Source organism: Gopherus flavomarginatus, chromosome 9 (genome assembly GCF_025201925.1).
Source record: "Gopherus flavomarginatus isolate rGopFla2 chromosome 9, rGopFla2.mat.asm, whole genome shotgun sequence".
Taxonomy (NCBI): domain Eukaryota; kingdom Metazoa; phylum Chordata; order Testudines; family Testudinidae; genus Gopherus; species Gopherus flavomarginatus.
The window spans coordinates 36,858,742-36,872,640 of NC_066625.1; the positions used below are offsets into that span (position 1 = coordinate 36,858,742).

Sequence of the window (13,899 nt, forward strand, 5' to 3'; positions counted from 1 at the left end):
CGCCGCCGCCGCCGCAAGCTCCGCCCTGCCGGGCTAGCTCCGCCTAGCGCAGGTCGGGCCGCAGCTGCGCGCTGCCTCCGCCGGCCGCAAGTGTCCGTGTCCCCTTCGCCGGGCGGGGAGCGGGTACCAGCACAGGCGGGGCAGCGGGAAGCAGAGGCGCCTGGCCCGGGGGCAGGGTCATCGCCCTACAGCGCGCTGCCACGGGGATCCATAGGGGGTACGTCTACATGGGGCACGTACAGGGCCGACCTTAGGATTTATGGTGCCCTAGGCGAGATTATTAAACTGGTGCCCCTGTGCCTGGTCTGCTCTTAGCAACACAAACATAAGCTTACAGTATTGGAAAACTTGCCACATTCACTTTATTAAAACCAGTTTAACTTAATGAAGCACACTGTAATGCTGATGGACTAGCACTAAAGAAGCAGCACTATAGAAAAAATTCTGATATGACAGAATGATGCAAATAATTTTTTTTTAATTTATCAAAATTTTATTGGAAATTTATATGAAAAGGTATTGAAACAAAGATTTGTTTTTAATTAAAAGCAATCTTTCTGGCTTTTTTGGCTGCAAAATCAGTAATAATGTCATCGTATGACAAAGACAAAGTTGTGTCTTGTTCGATTGCAAGAAAAGCAAGACCAGTTAAGCGTTCCTGACTCATGGTAGAGCGGAGATAGTTTTTAATGAGCTTTAGTTTTGAGAACCTCCGTTCTCCTGATGCTACTGTTACAGGAATTGTCAGTAGAATACAGTGGCAATATACACATTAGGATATATGTCAACAAGTTTGCGGGTATGAATAAACTGTACAATGTCCATCACCGATTTTTCATGTGGCAACATTGATGACAATGTACTCAATTCTTCGTACAGTTCAAGTCCATTTAAATCAAAACTATCACCGTGCTTCAGGAGGCTCTCTAGGTTTTTGCACTTTGTCATTAGTTGCTCTTGTTTTCCTATTTCGTTGAATTTAGTTATGTCATACAAAAATCCAAACTGTTCATGGTGTACTTGCAAGGTATTAAACCTTTCATCAACAGCAGATACTGCTTTATCCATCACAACATTAAAAAATTCAACCTCAAATTTATTTTCTGGATCATCTATGGGAATGATCTACTGTACAGATTCTTCACAAAGAAGTGTCCCTGGCCTTTTAAACTCATATTAACTATGTATTTACTTTATGAAAGTTGGAGAAAACATTGTGAAAACGTAAAACATTGGCTGCCCAACTTCTGGGCTGGCAAAAGTTATACTGACTCACAGGGAAAAAAAAAAGCAGGAGAATCTTAGTACAACATATGGTCACTTTATACCAGGGGTCGGCAACCTTTCAGAAGTGGTGTGCCAAGTTCACTGTAATTTAAGGTTTCTTGTGCCAGTAATACATTTTAATGTTTGTAGAAGTGTCATGGAGTCACCGGGCGATGCTCTGGAACTGCTCCCCACAAAGCCAGTCAGGACTTTGGGGAGCCTCCTCTCCCTTGGAGCAGACTTGTTCAGGGCAAGAAGCTCACCTCCTGGGTCTCTCCTTGGAGCATTCACCATCCTCTGCCCCTCCGTGCGCTTCCCAGAGCGAGCCCGCCTCAGTGGGGTCCTGGGGAAGCCACCGGGTCCTGCACCCCCACTTTGCAGTCAGATGTGACTCTTAGCCAGCCAGTAAAACAGAGGTTTATTCGATGACAGGAACAGGTCTAAATCAGAGCTTGTAGATACAGCGAACCAGACTCCTTGGCCAGGTCCATTCTGGGGGGCAGTGAACCAGACCCCCCCCGTCTGCACTTCACTCCTCGACCCCAGCCAGCTCCAGACTAACAACCCCTCCCAGCCCCTCCTCTCTCCTCAGCCCCTTTCCCGGGCCAGGAGGTCAGCTGATCCCTTTGTCTCCAACACCTTCAGCTGGCACCTTTGCAGAGAAGGGGCCTAGGCCATCAGTTGCTAGGAGACAGAGTGCCAGGCATTTAGGTGCACTGTCCCTTTGCTCTTCAGCAATCACATGCCCTTATTCCACCACCTAGATACTTAAGAACTGCATAGGGGACACTGAGGCACCAACACAGTATTCAGAGGAAACATCAAGAACATTCCCAGTTCGTCACAAGAAGGTTTCTCTCTACATCTATATTATATAAATAAACTATTGTTATTATCTGAGGTCTTGGCCACCGGTCCTGCTCAGGCCACTGCCAGCTGAGTAAATGAAACCCCAAACTGGCAGCGGGCTGGTGGCTGGAACCCTAGACAAGGATCCCAGGCCCTGCTCAGCCCGCTGCTGGTCTGGGGTTCTGACCACCAACTCCTGCCAGCCAGGATCCCGGCCGCCAACCCCCCCTCAGCCCGCTACCAGCCTGGGATTCTGCTCACCCAGGCTGGCAGGAGGCAGAGTGGGGCTGGCAGCTGAGCTCCTGACTGGCAAGGGGCCGGCAGCCAGAACCCCGGAGTAGCAGTAGGCTGAGTGCTGCTGGCACCCCAGACTGGCAGCAGACTGAGCCACTCAACCCCCCACCGGCCCTGCTCAGCCTGCCACCGGCCCACTCAGCCTGCTGCCGGCTGAGTGAATGGAACCCCAGACTGACAGCAGGTTGAGTGGTTCAGCTGGCCTGCTCAGCCCACTGCCAGCCAAGCCCTGTGTGACATTCCAATCCTGGCTGTCTGCCGAGGAAGTGAGTTACTTTCACTTTCATTCCTCAGCAGGCAGGCAGCCAGCTCCTGGGAAGGAGGGAGAAAGGAGGGGGTGCTCCTGGGGGCAGGGGGGAGAAGAATGGATGGGGCACAACAAAGGATACTGGTTCCAGAGCCACAGAGCCTGCCTCACCTGACCTCAGCCGGGGGGAAAGAGTCACACTCACAGGTGAGCTCCTTTCCCAACCCCCACCCCCTCCCCTTCCCAGAGACCCCAGCAGCCAATCCCGTCCCTCAGACTGTGCTGCATTCGGCTCTCTCTAGGACCCAGCAGCCCTGCTTCTACACTGTCTGGGCTGCCTGCTGAGTGGTGCCCCCAGGCAGTGTGGGGCCCTACGCCATCGCCTATTCTGCCTATGCCTAAGGACGGCCCTGCATAGGGGAGCGACTCTGAATTTAGTGCGCTACAGGTTAGGTCGATGTAAGCGGTCTTGCGTTTTGGGCTTGTCTGCAGTACCCGCCGGATCGGCACACAGTGATTAATCCAGCGGGGTTGATAAATCGACAGCAGAGCGCTCTCCCATCCACTCCAGTACTCCACCAGAACGAGACGCGCAAGCAGAGTCGACAGGAGAGCGTCAGCTGTCGACTTATTGTGGTGAAGACACCACGGTAAGTAGATCTAAGTACGTCGACTCAAGTAGCTGAAGTTGCATGCCTTAGGTCGACCCCATGAGGTAGTGTAGACAAGCCCCTAGTCGTAGTAGCTGCTATAAGTGCCTCTCAACCCTACTATTAACCCCCTTGCCTGTCGAGCTGTGTAGAGTCAATGTCAATTCATAGATTCATAGACTCTAGGACTGGAAGGGACCTCGAGAGGTCATCGAGTCCCCTGCGCTCATGGCAGGACCAAATACTGTCTAGACCATCCCTGATAGACATTTATCTAACCTACTCTTAAATATTTCCAGAGATGGAGATTCCACAACCTCCCTAGGCAATTTATTCCAGTGTTTAACCACCCTGACAGTTAGGAACTTTTTCCTAACGTCCAGCCTAAACCTCCCTTGCTGCAGTTTAAGCCCATTGCTTCTTGTTCTATCCTTAGAAGCTAAGGTGAACAAGTTTTCTCCCTCTTCCTTATGACATCCTTTTAGATACCTGAAAACTGCTATTATATCCCCTCTCAGTCTTCTCTTTTCCAAACTAAACAAACCCTGTTCTTTCAGCCTTCCTTCCTAGGTCATGTTCTCCAGACCTTTAATCATTCTTGTTGCTCTTCTCTGGATCCTCTCCAATTTCTCCACATCTTTCTTGAAATGCAGTGCCCAGAACTGGACACAATACTCCAGTTGAGGCCTAACCAGCGCAGAGTAGAGCGGAAGAATGACTTCTCGTGTCTTGCTCACAACACACCTGTTAATGCATCCCAGAATCACGTTTGCTTTTTTGCAACAGCATCATACTGTTGACTCATATTTAGCTTGTGTTCCACTATAACCCCTAGATCCCTTTCTGCCGTACTTCTTCCTAGACAGTCTCTTCCCAATCTGTATGTATGAAACTGATTGTTCCTTCCTAAGTGGAGCACTTTGCATTTGTCTTTGTTAAACTTCATCAAGTTTACCTCATACCATTTCTCCAATTTTTCCAGATCATTTTGAATTGTGACCCTGTCCTCCAAAGCAGTTGCAATCCCTCCCAGTTTGGTATCATCTGCAAACTTAATAAGCTTGTAGTTGGGTTGTTGCAATGTCAGTGCAGACCAATGGTCCCCTAACTGGGAGGTGCAGAGAAATGTCCGAAGGCTGCGGTGGGGCCCAGGTCAGCCCCCAGAGGGGGCAGGAAGGCAGCACCATCCAGCTCTGCTCTGTTCCCAGCTCTGCTCCAGCCCCACTCCCAGCCGCAGCTCGGGTCCCGGGCCCAACTCCACTCCTGGCTGCAGTCCCGGGCTTTGCCCTGGGCACTGATCATGGCTCCAAACTGCTGTTCCCCAGGGAAGGTGGTGCAGACAGGCTCCATTACAGGTAAGGAGGGCGTGATGGAAAAATTTGGTGTAGACAGTGTGTTGTTTACATCAACTGTTACTGGCTTTCAGGAGTGCACAATACCCCGGACCTACGCTGACAGTACAATGGAAACAAGCACTCCTGGTGAGATCGTGCACTGCTGACACTAGGAGCCAAGTGTGTGCATACGAGCAATTTAATGGCTGAGGTGGCTATATGCCAATGTAAGTTAGGTTGACATAATTTTGCAGTGTAGATATGGCCTAAGGGTGTGAATTTTAAAGTGGGTTGGTTAGACTCCATTAAACCCTTGTGTAGGTGCTCTTATTTGGAATTAAAGAGGTCTTAATTCACATTTAGCTTAATTCACTATAGGGTTTAATACAATTTAACTAATCTGCTTTAAATTTATGCCTCTAGTTAATTGGGATTAATTTTCCAGAGAGTCTCCTTGTAAACAAGCCCTGAGTAGCACCAGATCAGAAGTCTGTTTCCATGCAGTAATGATGATGGAGCCCTGGCACCACGTGCACCAACCCTGAAACAGGGCAGGGCTGCCCCATCCTGATATAACCCAGCGGGGCTGTCTGGGTCCCATAAGAGGGCCATGCATTTGCCATACACTGTGAGTTATATTCCCTGTAAACTGCGTGGCTGCCTATTAAGTGCCACACAGGTGCTCAGGGCTGCAGGAGGGAGAGATGCCTCTCCCCAAGCCCTGGACCTGCAGCGGCACCCCTCCCCTGGCCACAACCCAGCCTGGCCTGGACCTGCCGCGGCCAGGGGAGAGGCGCCTCTCCCCCTCAACCTACGTGCTGCTACAGGGAGAGAGAGAGCTTGGGGGGGGAAGTCCTCTCTCCCCACCGTAGCCCTTGGGAGCCCCACTGCACGCCAAACCCCTCATCCCCAACCTCACCCCAGATCCCACACCTCCATCCAGAGCCCTCACCCCCCCCCACACACTCCAACCCTCTGCCCCAGCCCAGAGTTCCTCATTCCCAGCCTCAGCCCGGAGCCCTCACCCCCTCTGCACTCCAACCCTCTGCCTCAGCCGTGAGCTCCCTTTCACACTCTGAACCCCTCGGCCCGCATGAATTTTGTTATGTGCACAATATAGAGGTGATGTGTTACACAACACCTCCGTATTGGTGCACAGAACAAAATTCTTTCCACACATGGGTGGGAAAAATTAGAGGGAGCACTGACTGTGAAACCCCATGTGAAAGAGCCAACCCCACAGCACAGCCAGCCCACGTCATTGAAAAGCAGCAGGATTCCCAGTACGCAAACACCAGCAACTGCCCTATGCCCAAAGAGCCACTGCACAGGCCACCCAGGGGGAACTCAGAAAGCCAGGCTTTGCTGCACCCCTTGTACAGAGCGGTCCTGTTGTTCCCCAGCTGCTATTTATTATTATATTTTATTATATATGTGTATTGTGGCAGCGCCTAGGAGCTTCACACGTGACCCAGGACCCATCGTTTTAGGTGCTGTACGTACACAGAAGAAAAAGCTGGTCCTTGCCCAGCAAACTGACAATCTAAGTGTAAGACCCGAGACAACAGCATGTGGATACAGACAGATGGGGAGCACAAGGAAACTATGCAACAGTGTTGGTCCCCAGGATGGGCTGCGGTCTCAACACACCAGCAGCCTAACCATTGACAAGCTAGTTTTGCAGGCATCATGTCAAAGTAGAGCATCATGTCAAAGAAGGGATCGCTGGCCCAAGCCACCTTCCACTCAGTATATGGCCCCCTACGGCTCACAAAACCAACCAAGCCAAGCTAGGAGAGGGCAGTTTTTGTTCTCTTCAGTACTGCTATTTGCTATGTTTCAATGACTGATAGAGCAGCTTTCTCTGTGGCATCCTAAGACGCTCTATGGGCTAAAATCCTCTTCCTAGCGCCCCAACCTAGAACTGGGCCTGGTGCTAGGGAAATGCCATGATGAAGAAATGCTAGTGCTAGGCTGTGGAATGACTCTACAACTGCTACTCCCATCTAATGGTCTTAGAGCACTCACCCCACCATGCTTGGTGGAGAAAGTGCCAGGGGTTAAAGCCAAAAGGAGCAGGAGAGAGGCCAGTTCTCCATCCTCCCCCACCCCTGGCTTTGGTAAGCAGCTCCCTCACAGCTCTGCATCCCTCGTTGAGTGAGAGTGCTCTTTCTTTCTCTAATCTGAATGAATAAGTAGAGGATCCAAACCATTCCCTCACCGATTATGGGAGTGCTCTGTGTCTGTCTGTATGTAAATAGTCAAGAAAGTGCCAGGAGATGGCCCACAAGAATATGTAACATAGCTTCTGGGTTTTGTAGCACTGCTTTTGTGCATTGCACTTGGCGTAGCTCTTTCCATCGGCTCTTAACATGGTGTCAGAAGTAAAAGAATTAACTCCCATTGATTTCTATTGGGCGTTAGATACCCAAATACCTTGGAGGGTCTGGGTCTGAGTCACTTCAGCAATGGCTGGGAGCAGCATGCCACTTCCCTGCTGCAAATCAAATGAATTGGGGATGGCTGGGAAAGCCAAAACTTCTTTAGGGCCTCATGCTGCACCCAGGTGTAGTGACTGCATGGCTAACAATGAAACCGTGGCAGTCAGAGTGGCTATGCTGAATACAATGTTGGGTAAGGGCTGCTTCAGGGCCACCTCTACAATCAGCTGTGCATCAGTGACCAGGGAGCCCTGGTAGAGCTGCTAGAGGGCTCTGTGCTAGTAGAGCAGGGGACAGAACTCAGCTGGTTCTTCAGCACCCCTAAGGAGGAACTCTGGTTTGTGAACTGCATTTGCACCCCTCAGTCCGCATCAGAGTGCTACTGTCAGGAAGAAGCCTTGTTCTGTCCCTGATTCTAAGCTCCTTTGACCTCTGTGCCGTAAGCTCATGAAATTGAGCCAGTTGTCAATTAGTTACTTCTCTTCTTCAGAGCCCTGTTTTCTGGCCTATGGAAGGCGGGTTTAAGACCTGAGGGGACCGGGTTTTACCTCACAGCACAGTCACTCTGTACAGCAGTTTGCTGCTGCGTTTTTATTAAAAATGTGTTTGTTATTATGGAGGGGCACGCAGTGAAGTGCAGTGCTAATCCAAATAGTGACTAATGCTGGCTGTTCAGTCTGGCCCACTGCAAGCATTCAAAAACTATGAGTCAGGCTCAGCAAAAAATCCTGATAGGCTGAAAAATCATGAGATTTAAAAAAATAATAAATGTTAGGTTCATTTTCTTTGCTGTCTAGTGTTTGAGCCTTCAGACTTCACATTTTCATGGTTTCTTTGCACCATAAAGGCTAGAGACTTTTTTCGTTTGCGTAAAAGTAAAAGTTAGATTCTCATATAATCACATGGCTCCAGGAGTTGGGGTTTTAAAAGAACCACAAAATATCATGAGATTCACAATAAAATCACATGAGATGGCCAACACCATTGTCACCATTTTACGATTGCAGATCAAGACTGCTCCAGGTACAAGTATAAAGATTGTTTTAGCTAACTCCTCGCTCTGCAAGCTCACCCTGGGATCTGAGGGTTTGGCTACACTTGCAGGTGTGCAGCGCTGGGAGTTAAAGCTGTCTTTGTACAGCTGTGTAGGGAAAGCGCTGCAGTGTGGCCACACTGACAGCTACCAGCGCTGCAGTGTGGCCACATCTGCAGCATTTGCAGCAGTGTTGGGAGTCGTGCATTATGGGCAGCTATCTCACAGAGCACCTCTTCCCATTCTGGCACCGTGCATTGTGGAAAGGGGGCGGAGGGTGTGGGTCATTCTGCTTCCTGGCCCAACGCTTGTGATGCATTGCTTCACATCCCAGCAATCCCTGGTTTCCGTCCACATTTGGCACCATCTCGACTCTCTCAACGGTTTCTGTGCAGCGCGATTTCTGTGGGAAATGGAGCCCGAACTGCTGAGGTGTATGCTGACGAGTCTCGCCAGCACATCACGTTTGGCGGTTGAGCTATTCCTTAAGATCCAAAGTGATGAGGAGTCCAATGATGATAGCGGGTCGTGTGACGCGTACAACACGAAATTGCTTGTGGCATTCACGGAAATGCACAGCACCGTGGAACGCCGCTTTTGGGCTCGGGAAACAAGCACTGAGTGGTGGGATCACATCATCATGGAAGTCTGGGATGACGAGCAGTGGCTGCAGAACTTTCAGATGAGAAGAGCCACTTTCATGAGACTGTGCTGAGCTCGCCCTCACCCTGCGGCTCAAGGACACAAGATTGAGAACTGCCCTGCTGGTGGAAAAGCAGGTGGCTATTGCAATCTGGAAGCTGGCAACTCCAGACAGATACCGATCAGTCGGGAACCAGTTTGGAGTGGGAAAGTCGACCGTTGGAATCGTGTTGATGTTTGCAGGGCCATTAATCGCATCCTGCTAAGAAGAACCGTGACTCTGGGGAACGTGCAGGACATTGTGGATGGCTTTGCACAAATGGGTTTCCCTAACTGTGGAGGGGCGATAGATGGGACGCATATTCCTATTCTGGCACCACCCCACCTAGCATCTGAGTATGTTAATCGGAAGGGGTATTTCTCCATGGTTCTCCAGGCACTTGTGGATCACCGTGGGTTTTTCACTGACATTAACAGGCTGGCCCGGAAAGGTGCATGATGCACGCTTCTTTAGCAACACTGGGCTATTCAGGAAGCTGCAGGCCGGGACTTTTTTCCCAGACCGGAAGATCACAGTAGGGGACGTCGAAAGGCCTATTGTGATCCTTGGAGACCCCATTTACCCATTAATGCCTTGGCTCATGAAACCATATACAGGGAACATTGACAGGAGCAAGTACTGGTTCAACTACAGGTTGAGCCGGTGCCAAATGACTGTGGAGTGTGCTTTTGGCCATTTAAAGGGGCGCTGGCGATCTCTGTATGGGAAGCTAGACTTGGGGGAAAGCAGCATCCCCGCAGTTATATCCTCGTGCTGTACCCTCCATAATATTTGTGAAGGGAAGGGTGAAAGATTCAGTCAGGCATGGACCTCCGAGGTTCAATGCCTGGAGGCTGAATTTGCACAGCCAGAGAGCAGGGCTACTAGAGAGGCCCAGCACAGGGCTGCAGGGATTAGGGATGCTTTGAGGGAGGAATTTGAGGCTGAAAACCAACAGTAATATTTGGTGCCTTGTACGGGAGTGAAGTGCAGTGGTTAGAATGTTAGTAGGAATCTGTGTTTCCTAAGATGATTTGCAGTGCCTGTTTCTTTCCTGGGCTAAGGTATCTTTGATTTTCTGCAATAATAAAGACTGTTTTCAAAGCCAAGAATTAATTTATTGAGAAGAAAAATACTTTATTGACAGACACACAACTTTTTGGGAGCCTAAAAGGGCAGGGAGGTGGGGTGGGGAACTGTACAGTCACAGGATTGAATATGTCCTGTCTGGAGTGCTGTGCAATGACTGCTGCACTTCAGGATGGCTATACTGCATGGTGATGGGGGTTGAGTGCAGAGGGTAAGGGGCATAGTTCTCAGGGCTGGTTGGTAAACGTACAGGTGTTGGAGGCAGCTGGTGTTGGTAAGAACCTGGATGCAGGAGAAGGGGGTTTTGAGCTGACATTAGGGCACAAGGGAAAGAGCTTTGGGACGGGGCAGGGCGGGCGCGATAGTGCTCTGCCTGCATGGCTACGAGTGCCTGGATAGAGTCTGCTTGGCGCGCCAGGATGTTTATCATCTGCTTTGTGCTTTCCTTCCTGTCCGCTGCGTTTTTCGGGTGGATCCTGCTTTCCCTTTCCCTCCAGTCCTGCACTTTTTGATTCTCTGTGACAGAGTGCTTCATAACTGCTTGCAGCATGTCTTCTTTGCTTTTTCACGGCTTCTTCCGGAGGTTTTGTAGTCTTTGAGACGTTGATAACACGGGCAGCCGAGATCACAAGGTTGCTTCTGTAAAGGCAAAAAATGCAACACTTAACAGAGGCAGCATTGTTTATACCAGACAGTTATTCCCACACAGTTAAGGAGTGTAACAGTCTTCACAATAGCATAATTTTCTCATCCCAAAGAGAGTGCACATAACCCAGGGAGCTCCGAAATGGTGAGTAAGGGGGACTGATTGCTTCAGGGCTCTACTGTCCTCGGGGGTTTCTGTGCGTTGGGGAAAGCAAACAGCTGCAGGGGGCACCTATACGGAACACTATCCTAACGTTTTCCACAGGAGTTGATCTTGGAAGATATCTCGCTGCTGCGGGTCACCTGGGAAGGGGGAATGATTGGTTCAGGGCTGTATTGGGGTTTCTGTGCGTTGGGGAAAGCAAACAGCTGCCGGGGGTACCTACACTGAACACTATCCCAACATTTTCCACAGGAGTTGATCCTGGAAGATGTCTCGCTGCTGCGGGTCACCTGGGAAGCGCGAGAGGGTCTTCTACAGCAATGCGGATTCCGCCCTGGCCTCTATGCAACTTGCCTGTGTGCAGCAATGGTGCCCCCACCTATCGTGGCACAGTGGCGCGGACGCGTTAGCCTGACTGGAACAAGGACCACAGTGGCTCTCCCAATAAACTTGTGCAAGTGTATTGCCCACACTCTGGCTTAAACTTTTGAAGAGATTACCGAGGCCGATTACCGCGACGTGATAGACCACATCAATGGGCTAGTCCACATCTAGGCATGCATGCATGCAGCCCTAACCCTCCCTCCTCTCCCAAAACATTTCCATCATGAAAATAAAAGCTGCTTACTGGGAACCTGCTCCTCTGTTTATCCTCCACCAAGTACCGACTGCTGCGACTGGCTACCTTCCTCCTGGCTTGAGAAGAGCTCCTGGCTGCATGCCTCCAGGGACTCCGAGGTGTCTCCTCCCACCCCAGTACCCTCACTCTCGCTTTCCTCCTCCTCCTCCTCCCCCCACTCTGAAGTGTCCATCGTGGTCCTCGGATTGGTAGTGAGGTCACCTCCAAGTATCGCGTCCAGCTCTTTGTAAAAATGGCAGGTCGTGGGGGCAGTGCCGGAGTGGGTGATTTCCCTCACGGGCTTTGCAATAGGCACTCCACAGCTCCTTCACTTTAACTCTGCACTGCAGCGTGTCCCGGTCATGGCCCCTTTCCAGCATGGCCCTTGATATCTGCCCATAGGTATCGTAATTCCTATGGCTGGAGCGCAGCTGAGACTGCACAGCTTCCTCCCCCTAAACACTGATGAGGTCCAGCAACTCACCATTGCTCCATGCTGGGGTTCGTTGGCCACGTGGAGCCATGGTCACCTGGAAAGATTCACTGATTGCACTCCACACCTGGCTGAGCAAACAGGAAGGGGATTTTTAAAATTTCCCAGGGCATTTAAAGGGTGGGTCACTGAGGCCAGGGCCGTAGAGTTCGAACTGATGAGCAGAGTGGCTGAACAGGCATTCTGATACTTCCGAATACCTCTGGAGGCCAATAACAGCGCTTTTGGTGGCCACACTGGAGGAGCAGCGCTGCATCAGCAGCACTATAGTCATTATTCTCCAGGTCGAGGTGGAGTACAACCAGCGCTGTAGCCAGGGAGATACAGCGCTGTATGTGCCTTGCAAGAGTGGACGGTGAGTGAGTTGCAGCGCTGTAAAGCCACTACCCACACTGCAACTCTCCAGTGTAAACAAGCCCTGAGAGTCATGCTGGGTTGTTCCTGACTTGTGCATCAGTAACAATAAAGACAGTAGCAATCAGAACTGTTAGCCATTCTGCTGGTGATGCATGTGCCTATATAGAATCCAGCTTACTGTCTCATGACCATATGGACTCTGCAGTGTTAACAGGAGTAATAAGTAGTTAAAACTTACTTTAGTCAGCAAAGTCAGCAGATACGATTGTGAACACACTCGGGAGGTGGGGTGGGGGTGGATGGGTGGAGCAGGAAGGTGCCACTTTGACACAGCTGCTTTTCTCAGTAAAACTGCGGTTTGCTTAGGCACAGTTTCCAGTGGGTTTGTTTGCTGGCCAAGTAAGGCCTTAACGTGGAATTGTGAGACCTTCTAAAATTCTGGTTTTGGCGCAAACTACAATTATCCCTGAAGATGTTTTTGACTGAAATAAGTTATAGATTGTCTGCCTTTACTCCAGATGGATGACATTTTTTGTTTGGCAGAGCTATTGACATGGATTTCTTATGAAAAAAGTTAAATGGTAGTTTCAGTTAAAGGATATGGGGGTGGAGGGTAAGCGAGGCAGGGAAAGTTACATAGCATATCTTGATACAGTGTGCCATTATGGCATTGATAAAGGCTACATTTGCTGTCTGGTTGTGATTTATCATTGGGTGCAATTTTATAACAATCCACTAGACGGCAAAATTCTACTTATAACTGAGTTGTACTTTTGTATTGAAATTGTATTCAAGAGCATTACATGGAAGATGAGAGGATTACATGATCCTGTTAAACACACCTGGAAACTGTTGACATTTATGCATTTTTAAAAAAAGACCAGATTGCTATAATCTAGGAAATGGACATGGGGTCTGGCCCTAAGCCACTGAAATCAAGTGGTGCTATGCCATTGACTTCAATGGGTTTTAGATCAAGCCTTGGCTGTCCAAAAATGTAAAACAAATTCCTTTCTGCACTAGCTGGGACAGGCGTGTGACTCCTCCAGAACATCAGACTACAGGGCCTGTGGCACTGATCCAGGAAGCACTCCAGTGGTTAGATGTTCGGCTGCCTGTGTGTGTTCTTCCTGTGTGCTGCCCCAGCTCTGTGCAGACGGACGGCACAGCAGACCTCGAGTGAACCACTCAATGACCACAAGATTTGTTACGGGGCAAAGGTGCCAGGCCAGGTTTATTGTCAACAAAGCACAGTCATAGCACCTGGCAGATGAGGATACTAAGACATGTATGCCTGTGACAATGGACGCAGCTCAGTGAATAGTGAGACTTTCCATTCCTCCCTCAGCTGGACAAAGATACTCCCTTTGAGATACATCTGTATACTCTGATACAAACAAGTTAGCACTGCCTCTGACATAGTTACTGCCCCCTGATGTGGCTAGTTATTACCCATCGTCTTGTACATGTTGGTTTGATTAAAACATCTTTATTACTTACTGTCATCCAGACCTTATCTTTTAGGAGGGGTCAGTTATTCCTGTTATCCCTGGGGAATGTTTTTGTACCATCCTTGATATCGGGATATTCTGGTACTACTTGATATCAGGATGAATTTGTGTGAATCATCTGTGCTTAGCACTTAGGAATGGTCTTTCCAGATTCTGTGAGGGGACTGCATGGTCACCTGTGCTGCTGAGTTCACCACGCTGACCAAACAGAAAGTGAAATTCAAAA

At 49.7% G+C, this 13,899-nt stretch overlaps 1 long non-coding RNA gene across 1 annotated transcript; it reads left to right on the forward strand.

The window, feature by feature from the left end:
• Positions 1 to 110: 110 nt before the first annotated feature.
• Positions 111 to 13,667, forward strand: LOC127058461 (uncharacterized). Its single transcript, XR_007776377.1, has 2 exons — positions 111 to 217; positions 10,946 to 13,667. It is a non-coding gene; the product is annotated as an uncharacterized LOC127058461 (long non-coding RNA).
• Positions 13,668 to 13,899: the final 232 nt, after the last annotated feature.